This window comes from Coenobita brevimanus, chromosome 26, assembly GCF_032717465.1.
Source record: "Coenobita brevimanus isolate Jiangsu-jjx chromosome 26, ASM3271746v2, whole genome shotgun sequence".
Lineage (NCBI taxonomy): Eukaryota > Metazoa > Arthropoda > Malacostraca > Decapoda > Coenobitidae > Coenobita > Coenobita brevimanus.
In genome coordinates, this window is record NC_136979.1 from 13,461,277 (window position 1) to 13,473,523 (window position 12,247).

At 44.3% G+C, this 12,247-nt stretch overlaps 1 protein-coding gene across 1 annotated transcript in view; it reads left to right on the forward strand.

The window, feature by feature from the left end:
- The window catches only part of LOC145394071 (DNA polymerase lambda-like), a 342,275-nt gene that overhangs the window by 18,848 nt on the left and 311,180 nt on the right, over window positions 1-12,247 (forward strand). The window lies entirely within an intron of this gene.

Genomic DNA, 12,247 nt, shown 5'->3' on the forward strand with positions numbered 1-12,247 from the left:
ATCTGTTGTCTGTGATGAGTGATTGCTCCCGGGGCTCTAAAAAAATTTCACAACCAAATATACCACCGGAAATTGGTTATACTGGTATAAATGGTATTCAGTCGTCTTCGCTGGTGTTTATAGATAACCTAATAAAATACATAAAACTGATAATTAATAGTACATAAATGCAGTAAGAATAAAGTGTTCAGGAGTAAAACTTACCTTCATATAAATTCCCACCATCCTAGTGCAAAATTTTGCCAGCACCTTCCAAGAGTTAAGCGTATGTCTAGGTGCAGAGTTTCATATGCTTTTTTTGTGGTCACTTCAGAATTTCAGTATGACCAATAAGAGTTGAATAAATCACAAAAAAAACTTTGAAAACTCACGAGTCAATGTTATCACCACGGAGGAGGGTAGGGACTGAGAGAGTGAGAGGGGAGACAGGAGGGTATGGAGGAGGGATGGGAGGGGGGAAGAAACAAGGCTGTGGGTAGGATTCTCCCCATTCTGTCAACAGGCGGTCGGGCGCTTTCACCGTACATTTACTTGTGGCTTGCAGTCTGTTAGACACTGAGTGGCCATGCGGAAACACAACTCACCATGACCAGGGAACTTTTGATGTTCAGTAGAGAGGCGTACGGCCGCTGTCGCTGAACATGTACTCATGGCTTGTGATCTGTGTTTGATGGTGGTGGTGGTTGGGAAAGACTTAGCCTTGTGGCCGCGCAATATTGAACATTTGATGGGGACGCGTAAGGCCTGGTAGTGGCAACATCTGGATAATGAACACTGTTCCCCTGCCATACCCAGACCCTACCTATACCCAACTTCCAACCTATACCTAACCTATTTGAACAGTACCTGTGCTTAATTTGGCAGTGCTTTCCAGTCATTCAGGCATATTTAGACATCGAAGCACAAAAATGAATATCCAGAGTAATGCTAAACACTAAGAAAACCATACAGAAAAACCACTGAAAACCAAAAACCACTGTATGTACAGTAACCCTCCTTATTTTGGCAGTGTTTTCTGGGCATTCTGCCATATTTTGATATCAAAACATACATAGGATTATTCCAAAATAATTTTGAACACCATGAAAACCATGCCAAAAAAACACTGAAAAACAAAAAACACCCTACCTGTATACCACTATAACCACTATATGTACAGTACCTCTCCCAATTTTGGCACTGTTTTCAGGTCAATCTGCCATATTTAGACATCAAAACACACATAGGAATATCCAAAGTAATGCTAAACACCAAGAAAACCATGAAAAAACACTAAAAGCCAAAAAACACCCTACCTATACACCACTGCATGTACAGTACCACTCCTAATTTTGGCACTGTTTTCCAGTCATTCTGCCATATTTAGACATCAGAACACACATAGGAATATCCAGAGTAATGCTGAACACCAAGAAAATCGTGAAAAGAAAATCACTGAAAACCAAAAAACACCCAACCTGTATGCTACTGCATGTACAGTACGGTACCCCTCGTAATTCTGGCACTGTTTTCCGGTCATTCTGCCAAATTTAGACAATTAAACACACATAGGATTGTCCATATTAATGCTAAATACCAAGAAAACCATTAAAAAAAAACTGAAAACCAAACAACACCCGACCTATTCACTACTTTATGTACAGTACTCCTCCTAATTTTGGCACTGTTTTCTGGTCATTCTGCCATATTGATACATCAAAACCCATATAGGATTATCCATATTAATGCTAAACATCAAGATAACAATGCATAACCAACAAAAATCCACAAAAAACCTGAAGCCAGTTCGAAAATCAGTCATCTGTGATGAGAGATTTCCCCTAGGGCTCAAAAAAAATTCCCACAGCCAAATATGCCACCATAAATTGGTTTGCTATATTGGGATAAATGGTATACCTTCATCTTCCCTGGTGTTTATACTATAAAAGAAGCTAATAAAAACACATAAAACTGATAAGTAAAAGTACAGAAATGCAGTGAGAATAAAGTGTTCAGGAGTAAAACTTACCATCATGTAACTTCCCACCATCTTAGTGCAAAAATTTGCCATCACCTCCCAAGAGGGAGGATGCAGAATTCAATGAGCTTTCTCGTGGATTTTGCAGAGTTTTGATACAACCAATAGTAGTTGAATAAATCGCACAAAACTTTGAAAACTCATGTCATTTTTATCACCACGGAGGAGGATAGAGACTGCAAGAGTGAGGGGGGAGCTGGGAGGGTATGGAGGTGGGAAGGGAGGGGGGGGAGGAGCGATAGTGTAGTCAGAATTCTCCCCCTTTTGTCAACAGGTGAACAGGTGCTTTTACCATACATTTACATGTAGCTTGAGGTCTGTTAAAAGTCAGATGGCCATGCGGAAACAAAACTCACAGCGACCGGGGGACTTTTGACGTTCGGTAGAGAGGCGGGTGGCTGTTGTCGCCGAACATGTACTTGTGGCTCGTGGTCTGTGTTCGATGGTGGTGGTGTTTGGGAAAGACTCAGTTCGGTGGCCACGCGATACTGGACATTTGGTCGGGATGCGTAGACTTTTTGAGACTGCTTGCGAGTTGCAGTCGTATTACTCGGATGCTGGTGGTTCGTTGGGAGTGATCGGACAAGCACGCGGCTTTGACCATTCAGTACAGGGGCGGACAAACATTTTAGCTTTGGTTGTGGGTTACAGATTACTTCCTGCTCACGGCTCAAGCCCTACAGCACGATAACACATGTTTGAACATGTCGGCTGGCTGACTGAAGTTCTTGGGTAATTTTAAGTCCGGATAATAGCAGTAAATTTGGATAATGCTTTAATACAACCAAGGTCCAGCATCCAGGTATTGAACACGTCCGGATACCAAGCATCCACATAAATGAGGGACTGCTGAATGTATAAGTAATCCCTCTAATATCCGAACGCCCAATATCCGAGCATCCCCACTAACTGGACATAATCATCCCGGGATCCAATATTCCAAAAAAAAAAAAAAAACGAATTTTTCCTGCCCGTAATTTGAACTTGGCTCGCGGGGCGCGGGACAGCTTTGTTGTGGCGCGTCATTCCTCCGACGTCCAATAGAGTGCCCCTGCATCCTCCCTACTTTCCGCCTGTCTCTCGCCACGAGTGCACGCTCGTCGTCATGGCTGCCCACGTGCTCACTTTTGTGGTGGTGCCTTACCTGCTGCAGGCACTCCTGCTGCTCTCGTGCCTCCTATTAGTGTATGTGATGATGGCCCCGCCGCCTGAGAAGAGGAAGAAAGTGGTGTTGACTCTGGAGAAGAAACGGAAGATGTTGGAGAAAGTAGATGCGGGGTGGTCTTCTTCCCGCATCCTCCATGAGTTCGACCTGGCCCAATCTACTTTGTTCAATATCAAGAGATCCCGAGACAAACTCATACAGTAAACGGCTGACTTCTCGTCGAGAAGCAAACGCAACGTGGAGAGGAAGGTGATGTTTATTCCCAAGTTTGCTGAAGTCAACCACTCCATGTTGATTTGGTATCGACAGCAACGTGCTGCTGGTGTGATGGTACGTGGTACGGAGCTGAAGGCTGCTGCTGAGAAGTTCACCAGGCTTCACGACGCCCTAGACTTCAAAGCATCCAAGGGTTGGCTCTTCGCGTTCAAGTTACGGCATGGCCTTACCAACCGTAAAGCTCATGGCGAAGCTTTGGACGCTAACTAGGATGGAGTTGACGAGTTTCGGCACAAGGTGAAGGGCTTGATCGACAGGGAGGGCCTCACTCTCAGTCAAGTCTACAATGCTGACGAAACTGGTTTATTCTATCGCTCTTTACCAACGAACACTCTAGCCGAGGAGACAAAGAAGCGTGTACCCGGCCGCAAGCTCTCCAAGCAACGGACATCTGCTTTGTGTTGTGCCAATGCTAACGGCATGCACCGGCTTAAGCCCGTTATTCTTGGCCGTGCAAAGCAGCCTCGGTGTCTTCGTGGGGTGATGGATGTCCTTCCTGTCATCTGGTACCATTCTTTGAAGGCATGGTTTACAGCCCAGATCTTTAAAGACTGGTTCCACTGCCACTTCGTCAAGGAGGTCATCAAGTACCAGACGAAGACACTGGGAATCCCGCGCGACCAGGTAATGGCCCTCCTCCTCGACAATGCACCTGCCCACCCATGCGACAAGGACTTGGTGGCTGAGAATGGCCAGATTAGGTGCATGTTTCTGCCACCTAATACGACTGCTCTCATCCAACCAATGGACCAAGGAGTGATCGTGGCAACAAAGCACCTATACCGCCGGAAGTTCCTGGACGAGGTGATGGTTGTTCTCAAGGACGAGGACGAGCGCAGGGAGGGATGGGACACGCGAGGCAAGCGGACTTTGGAAAACCTTCGCCGTTACAACATCAAGTCTGCGCTGTACAGCTGGGCTAGTGCATGGAAGGAAGTCCCTGTGAAGACTCTGGAAAATGGTTGGTCTCGTCTGCTTCTCGGAACGGATGTGGAGTACGATTTTCTAGGGTTTTGACGTGGATGACTTCCATGCACTGCTATGTACGCACGGCGACGATGTTGATGTGGACGATGTTCGTGAGTGGTTGAATGACGACGAGGGCAATTCTGGGTATCAGACATTGTCTGATATCGAGATCGCGTCTTCAGTTGCAGGTGTCAGTACCGAGCTTGAAGATTCAGGCGAGGATGGCGACGATGATGCGGACTCCTCTCAGCAGGACACTACTCCAGCCATTCCCAAGCTGAGCGCACTCCGGGAACATCTAGAGTTCGTCCTAGACTACTTGAAACACCCGGTCTGTGACAAGGAGATGGGGCCCTTGGGACTTGTGGAGGAAGTGCGTGCTTTCAGGCAGCGCATCATCAATCGTCAGAATCGTCGGTCATTGCGTCAATCAACCATTGACAGTTTTTTCAGGCCCGTGACCCCCGCTGTGCCCAGCCATGGCTCTACTCCGTTGCCTCCCCAAGACAGGCCCTCATGCTCCGAGCCACAGCCCAGCACATCAGCCACGGTGGAGTCACCGCTCGACGTGAGTTTGCGGCTGTCTTCAGAGTTGTCTGCAATGGGTACGCCATCACCACGACCCAGCAACGCACCCCTAGGTCACCTGCCAGTGATACTCTCGGACTCTGACAGTGAATAAACAGCAAGAACTTCTCCACTAGATCACACGGGAATTTACAGTGTTGTGCAGTGAAAAAAACAGTGTTGTGTTAAGGATTTACAGTTGTGAGAGAAAAGACTCATTTGGAACAAAATTTAACGTAAATAGACTTGTTTGTTTTTGCTTTGGAAAATTATTAGAAGAATGGGAAAAGTTTAAGTGCAGAGTGCAACACTTAGTAAGTTACAATGGAGCATTAGTTAGACAAGAGTGCGCACTGTGAAGAGAACGGACTTCTGTGTGCGATTGACTAAGTTCAGTGCAAGACTTCATGAACAGTGTACTGGAAGTGCTTCAGGAAATCCTTCTTACTGTCAGAGTCCGAGAGGAGGCGGTTATTCATCGAGGTGGCTATGGACTTGCTGTAAGTAGGCAGAATGTTTCATACTGTACTTTTTTCCATACTATATTTACCTCATTTCATTCTTTAATGTCCTTTATTGGTGTGAATAGGGTGTTAGGAGCTATGCATGTGCAGTAGGAAGGTGTTTTTCTGAGTTAGGCTAGGTTAGGGTCCATAAATACCAGTCCAGGAGCCAGTCACCAGAATGTTTAATATTGTATGAACCTACTTCTAAACCCTCATTTTATGCTTCTTTTGCATTTATTTCAGGCATTTATGTGCCTTATTGGTGTGATTTGGGTCTTAAATAGGTGCTATGCATGTCCAGAGGGAGTTGTATAGGTGTTTCTCTGAGTTAGGGTCCATAAGTATAAGTACATAAGCTGGGGCCCAATATCCGGACAGGGCCACTATCCGGACCTGCCCATGGCTCTATTACGTCGGATATTGGAGTGATTACTGTATACTCGTATTCTTATATTACTACTCATTTACATTTCTGTTTACGTTCTTTATTTTATTTACATTATTTACATTTCTATTTTATTTACACTGTGTTATGCAGTCACTTGCAGTAACTTATAAAACTATTTTCCACTCTTCACTTATATTTACATTCATTGCTTTCACTTGCTGTTTGCACATTATTTACATTTCCACTTGCACTGTTTTACTCACCAGAAAGATCGTAGTCACGGTCTATTATTTTCATTGACAAATTAGCCAGTTCATGTTCCACAGCAGTCACTTAGCCCTTTACTCCTTTCCACACGAGGTTTAGTAGGGGGTAGAGGTCACAGGGCCCTTTGCATGGGACTAAAAAGCAGTGGAATTGGGCAGGCGCGAATCCGACGTGCTTTCACCTTGAAAGACGACAGTAAACTGAATACAGTGTGGCAGGTGGCCTGCCCAGGGGAAGTGCAATGCTGCCAATGTCATCGGGGTGAAAGTTTCTAATATACAGTATATGCTATGAAATGATTGGCAGGAAATCTAGACAATACATAATAAATTAGGTAGTTCCAGGTGAATGTAAATATCACTTAGGCTTCTCCCTTCCTTTCTTATATATATTTGTATTACGAGAATAGATTATACGGCATATTTCAAGAGGAAATAAACAGTGAAAATTAGCAAACGAGTGCACGTGAGGTGTTGCCAGGTGATAATTAGTCAGATCCAGGTGTATGGCACTATCACTTACCTTATTTCTTTCTTGTATAAATTATTTGGTATAAGAATAGGGCATAGGGCTTATTTCAATGGATGAAATCAGTGGAAAATTCCAGAGAAGATTTACTTAGCGTAGCACGGCCGTGCAGGCGAGAGGAGAGGGTAATGGAGGGGAGGTAGGGAGGGGAGTCAAGAATGGGGAGAAATGGCTAAATTGTCAACAATGGATGGGAGTACAGATGAGATTAGGAGTGCTGACTAGTGTTGGACGTTGGCAGTACTGATAGATGATACAAGCCCCCACTTGAAAGCCCGGGCGAATTAAAAATAACACAGAATCACAAAAGTGATGCCCTGCGGTATGATCCCATGCTCCCAAGCGTCACGAAAGTGAGGCCCCTCGGTTAAGGGGTTAAACAACCGAGGCGACATCACACATCCCTGTCGCAGCCCCACTTTCACAGGAAACCAGTCACTCACAGCATTTCCCACTCTTACACATGCTCTACTATTTACATAAAAACTCTTCACCCCTTTTAATAACCTACCATCAAGTCCATACAGTTTTAAAACAGTCCACAAAGCCTTCCTATCAATTCTATCATATGCTTTCTTTAAATCCATGAATGCCCAAAACACATCCTTGCCTTTTGCTAAATACTTTTCACACACTTGTCTCACAGCAAACACCTGATCCACGCATCCTCTCCCTCTCCTAAAGGCACACTGCACATCACCAATCATTCCCTCTGTACCCTCTCTGACTCTCATATTTAACACTACCATACACCTTACCTACAACACTCAAGAGACTTATACCCCTAAAGCTAGTACATTCATACTTATCACCCTTGCCTTTATACAATGGGACCACACAAGCACTTACCCAGTCAATTGGCACCATACCTTTCACAAAGCACACATTCAACAATCTTACTAACCAGTCAACACTCGTCACTCCACCACCCTTCAGGCATTCCACAGCACACCCATCCATACCTGAAGCTTTCCCTTTACTACCATCTCCCCTTCCTCCTTCATGATCAAAGAATCATTCAACTCTGCCAACACATTTATTCCTTGCACCCTTCCATCTGCCACAATCTCAGCCACCCTTTCCTCCTCTACATTTAACAATCTTTCAAAATACTCAGCCCATCTCTTCCATACTGCATCAATCTCAATTAACATCCTTCCATCCTCTGCTTTTACTCGCTCTTCCTTCCCAGACTCTCCCTTTCTCACCGTTTTCACCTCCTTCTAGAACATTTTCTGCTGAAAATTCTCAGTCAGCCGCCTACCCCACCTGTCATCTGCTGCCTCTTTAGCATCACGCACAGCCCTTCTTGTCCTATTCCTCTATTCCTTATGCCTCCCATATGACACCTCATCCTTCCTCTACAGCCACACTTCATATGCATGTCTCTTCTCAGTCATAACCATACTTACTTCCTCGCACCACCATTCACTTCCTTTTCTTACACCACCACTCACACGTCTCACACCACACACCTCTTCTGCATGCCCCACCACAGCACTCTTAAACAACTGCCATTCCTCCTCCACACTGCCATTTTCCTGATCTTTCACTGCCTTCCATTCATCTTTCAGTTTCTCCTGATACTCTATCATTTTCTCTCTTTTTTGAAACTCACTCACTTCCAAAACCTCCCTGCCACGTGAACTGGCTAATTTATCCATGATAATGATGGACAGTGACTACGATCTTTCTGGTGAATCGTGTGATGAGCCAGTGGAGGAAATTGTGACAGAAACTCCGAGTACGAGTGCTTCAGTGTCCCAAGTTCGTCCTGGCTCCAAGGGAAAGGAGCCCTTAGTTACTGCAAGTGACAGTGCATAACATAGTGTGAATAAAATAGAAATTTAAATAATTTAAATAAAATAGAAAATGTAAATAGAAATGTAAATAATTACTAATATAAGAATATGAGTATAAATACATGGAGTAATGATGGTGAAAGTGAAAGCTTTGCTCTCTATGCTAGGTTACTGAATGAGAAAGTGGAATGAAAATAAACTACTAGTAGGGAAGGAAACTTATGGATAAATATTGTATATATAAATAAGTGTAATAAAGTACAGTCATCCCTTGGCTATCACGAGTAATTGGTACCCTAGGCGACCCGCCATAGCCAAAATCGCGATAGCCATACTTAAGAACTAATGGGAAAAATTCTAATTGGTTCCCCGACCTCCAACTTTACCCCAACCTTACCCTATTTTCACATCTCCTTCACTAAAATACCTGGGATTACAAACCAATGCTGCAAATTAACAACAGTACAGTACATAAAGGTTATAAATAAAACAGAATTAACTGTAATAAGCCATTTTACTTAACATTTTTGGAGAGGATGAGGGGCTTGGGTGGGTTGAAGGGGTTCCAAGGCTGGGGTGGAGTATTACTGGCCACCCCTCCGATGTTCTATCTCGTCTAGGAATTGATCAGCTTCATCAGGAGTCTGGAAGGGACCCTGAGCATAAGGCAGGTTCTTCCTCTTCCTCACTTGCTGTCCTGGGTTAGCCGCGTTACGTGCACCAATGGTAGGAGGGTTGGATGGGGTATTGGTGGCCATTGTGGTTGAACAATAGGTCTTCACGGCTATAGCTGCTGTCAACTGGTAACGCTGACTCTCTCTGAACCTTGGCGGGAAGGATGGGTAGCTGTAACCATGTCTTGGGCCAATCAGCGCTCGGGTAGCCTGTGAAGTCGCGCCAATCACGGCGCGAGTATACGCATGGGCGGAGCCCGCACGATGTGAATGTTTCTGGCCGACCATCGTCCGTGATAGCAGTATTTGAGGTCGCGATAAAGGTAATCGTGTTGCATTTCACCTGTCCGTGATAGCCATGAAACGCGATAGCAAAACCCGTGATAGCCAAGGGTTGACTGTACTAGGAATATAAAGTGTGAGTGTGTTTATAATAAATGATAGCTCTGCCTCAGAATACCAGCGGGGAACGCGCGTGGGTGGAAAGCTCGTACGCGCTCGTAATTTACATTGCTTTCACAGTTTATTTTTTTTTATTTTTTTTTTATTTTTTTTTAGTATGGATTCCAAACTACCTGAAAATCATAGAATAGTATTTGTAGTGATAATATTAGGCAGTGGTAACCATATTATGGGATATTGGGAAGTGTAAAGTGGAGACATCATTACCCAATTTCAGAAGTCTCCACAAGTCCTACGGTAGTCAATGAAGGCTCAACAAGCATCCCAGGAGAAAGCTGAAGGTATGTGCCATATGCATATATAATTATAATATTCTAGGACTAATAACTGATTTTTGGCAAATATTTTTAAAAAGTCAGTTGGAGCGCGATTATCCCCGCGGGACGGGCATGGCGTGCTTCCGACATCCCCGAGGTTAAGGTATTAACACGGTGTCCAACTTTCTCTACCTCTTTCCAGAATTTTTTTTACATTCCCTCCATTTTACTCTCAGATTCCTTCCAAATTCCCCATCCTCCCTCTTCTTACTTTCTGTTACTAGTCATTTCACCTCCCTCTTCCTCTCTTGATATAACTCTTTCTTCTGTTTCTCAACTTCCTCCACACCCTTTTCTCATCCACTCACTGTATGCTTTCTTCTTTTGTACCACAGCCTGTCTCACCTCTTCATTCTACCATGCCGTTCCTTGTACTCTCTTTTGTCTTCTCTTCACCCCACACACCATATTACATGCTGCACAGATTTCTTCAGTGAATATCTTGCACACACCTTCCGCATCCCCCGGTCGCTCCTCCACTTTTCTCTTATATTCTGCCTTTTTCCATCATCTTGAAACCTTTCCACCCTCCTTGTAGGAACTACTTCCTCTTGTCCTTCCCTTCATCTGTCTCTCCACTTCATTTCAACCTTGACTTTCACCACTACCAAGTGGTGGTCAGAAAGTCCACTCTCCCAGTCTCTATACTCTTGCATCAGTTACACACTTTCTTATTCTATCATCCACACCTACATAATAAATCCTTGCCTTCCATTCATTCAGTTCACCACCCACCCTTCTCATCACATGCCACGTATACCTGTGGATCATTTTGTGTCAGAAGAGGGTATTGGCTATCACCAACCCCCTCCCAGCACAAATGTCCACTAGAGCACTGCCATTCTCATCTACTTCTGTAGGCATACTCCACTCACCAACTACTCCATTCACTTTCATATTCCCTACTTTTCCATTCATATCTCCAGTCAAATACACTCTCTCATTCCATTCAAACTTTTCCATGCACACTTCCACATTTGTCCAGAACTCTTCTTTCACACTGCTTGCACGATCTTGCATTGGCACATACACACAGACAGTCATCCACATTTGTAGTCCAACTTTCAATCTTACCCATTCAATTGTTTAGCCAACTGATCCATAGTCTTTTATATTCTCCTTCCATCTCTTGCACACAACAATACACATTCCTTCTTTTGCCTTCTCATTTTCATCCACTCCCACGCATATACCCTATCCATACTCCCATTCTCTCACACTGTCACCTCTTCATTTAGTTTCAGTTAATCCACATGCATCCAGTTTTGCACCCTCAAGCACCTGGACAATCTCTCTCTTATTGACCTCATTTGCACCCCTTACATTTCATGTTGCAATCTGTACCATGTACTTCGTTCGGTCCTTAGTCATCATTGGTCAGTCTTGGTCCAAGGCTTCTTGTTCATATTTTTAGTTAGTTGTTTCCCGGGGAGGGGCACTAACCCCACTGCCAGCCCACTTGTTGTCATGTGGGGAACATGCGTTAGTCAGTTATAAGGTTACCACTCAGCGTTGTCAGTGATTTCCTGGTTTATTGGAAATCATTTGGTTTGCCACTCAGTGTAGAGCTACCCTAAAAACAGAGTACTGCTACAGCAAGTGGGTGGATGATGGGTGCCCCCACCTACCACACTGATGGACACCCCCACCTACCACATTGATGGGTGTCCCCACCTACCACATAGCATTACTTTGGATATTCCTATGTGTGTTTTGATGTCTAAATATGCCTGAATGTTCAGAAGGCACTGCCAAATTAAGCATACTATGCAAATAGGTTAGGTATAGGCTGGAGGTTGGGTATAGGTAGGGTCTGGGTATGGTAGGGGAATAGTCTTCATTATCCGCACATTGCTGCTACCTAGACATGCCTTTGTTATGTCCAGATATTCAAGGGATTACTGTATCAACGATATATCAGTTCAGTGAATCATATCGGTTACAGCACTAGGTGGAGACCATTAACTCTCCACCCCCTAGCCTGTGAATCCCTTACCTGAAACCCATCTCAGGTCTCTCCACCACTTAGCCTGTGAATCCCTTACCTGAAACCCATCTCAGGTCTCTCCACCACTTAGCCTGTGAATCCCTTACCTGAAACCCATCTCAGGTCTCTGTTATGGTATGTGTTTCTTCCTTATTGTTCCCTTTTCATCATTTTGTGTTAACCTAATCATGCCTGTGTGTGTGTCTGCTACTTAACATAACTGTATGTATGTACTGTATTTAGGAAGCCTAAAATGTTGTAAAAGGAAAAATTTGGGATTACAAGTTGGGTGCCTGATACCAATTGGGATAAATCCCATAGG